The following is a 1,749-nucleotide window of genomic DNA, read 5'->3' as shown; positions in this document are numbered from 1 at the left end:
TGGCACAGGACAGGGCGGAGTTTAGGGCTGTTGTACATAGGGTCGCTATGAGTCGCAAGGGACTCGACGGTACAAAACAAGTGCAACAATGAATGAATGGAAATGCAAGATCTCTGTAAATGTTCATTAAAATTAATAAGTTGTTGTTGTTGTTATGTTGTTATGTCAGATTTGTGCATTCAACTTGTGGTGCTGGTGAAGATTATTGATAAAAAAAAGATGGACTTCAAAAGAACACACATATCTTAGAAAAAATACAACCAGAATGCTCTTTAGAATTGAGGATGGGTGTTTGGACGCATTCTATTTAGATACATCTCTGGGGAAAACCTTTTGCTAAGGAGGAATATCATGATTGGTAAAGTGGAGGGCAAGAGAAAACCTTCAATGAGATGGATTAACACAGTGGCTGAAACGATGGACTGAAACAGAACAACGATGATGAAGATGACGGAAGAATGGGAAATAGTTGTTTCTGTTATACATGTGATCACCAAGAGTCAGAGACAACTTGATGGCAAGTAACAATAATAACAATAGTATCAACCTGGAAAAATTATCATGAGTGTTGAATAGTGCATAACACCCGTCATGGTCAGTCTTGGGCCTCTGGGAGAGCTCAGTGGATTTGAGCTGCTTTTTTGATTATTGCGGTGAGCCAAGCTCCATGAGGGTATTTTGTATCATATCAGAACTCAGACCTTGGTCTCTCTGAGGCCCACACTACCCTTTCTCAGCACACTAGTTTCTCTGCTCGCTCAGGTGCAGGAGGGAGATGGCTCCCATTGAGGCAGCTGCACAAGGCCATGTGCGGACTCTAGACAGGGGCTCCCACTCACAGCCCTCCCTGCATCTCTCTACTCCCCATCCACTCCCACCTCAGCCATCCTGGATCTCTTTAAGTTCCTCTAACATTCCACCTCCTCTCTCCTCCCCAGATCTTTTTTGCCTATACAATCTATATAGGGTTGGCATATAGCAGGCTCTTGGAGAGTGTTATCTAACTAGTGACTGAGAAAAGAAATAGATGGACAGTGAGTTAATGGTACAGGGAGTTGGGATGGGATATTTGCTGAGAATGGATGTGTCCTTCCGACCCCAGCCTGCTCTCTGCCTGCTTAGTTTTCTGGTTTCCTCAATGTTACAGCAGCAGTTCAGCACTGACCTGTCACGCTCTGCCTTTGAAACAGAAGTTTGTTTGTGATCCCTGTCACCTGAGTACACTTGTAAGTGGTGAATATCCCAGGTTTATTCCCTGAGTACCTATTGGTGCCCAAAGCTTTGTGATCCAGTTAATTCACACAGCAAATCCTATGCCTTGATCTAGTATTACCTCTAATTTAGGTATGAAGAATCGGGTCGCAGAGAGGAGAAAGTCCAAGTTCAATGCACTTAGCCAACAACCAGGATGAAGAAAGAGAGAGACAGTTCACCTCGTGAGTGGTGTAGATAGATGTGACTTGAGGTACAGGGAGGTGAGATGGTTTAAGGCAGGATGGCCACTCCTCCGTCTTGGTTTCCCAAGTCTGCTCTCTTTCTCTGGTTCCCACCAAGTGGGAGGTGACTCATGTCTGACTGACCCTCTGGTGAGTTGTCAGAGGCTGTAAATCCCAGAGGAGGAGGTTGCCCATCTTTTTCTCCGGAGAAGTGACTGATGGATTCGAACTACCAGAGAGATGCCTCTTTTAGGTTAGCGGCCCAGCTCCCTATAGACTGTGACACCAGAGCTGGTACGGGCAATTAACAGAC

Source organism: Elephantulus edwardii, unplaced genomic scaffold (assembly GCF_000299155.1).
Source record: "Elephantulus edwardii isolate Elephantulus edwardi_28Jun2011 unplaced genomic scaffold, EleEdw1.0 scaffold00028, whole genome shotgun sequence".
Lineage (NCBI taxonomy): Eukaryota > Metazoa > Chordata > Mammalia > Macroscelidea > Macroscelididae > Elephantulus > Elephantulus edwardii.
This window is presented reverse-complemented; position numbering follows the sequence as displayed.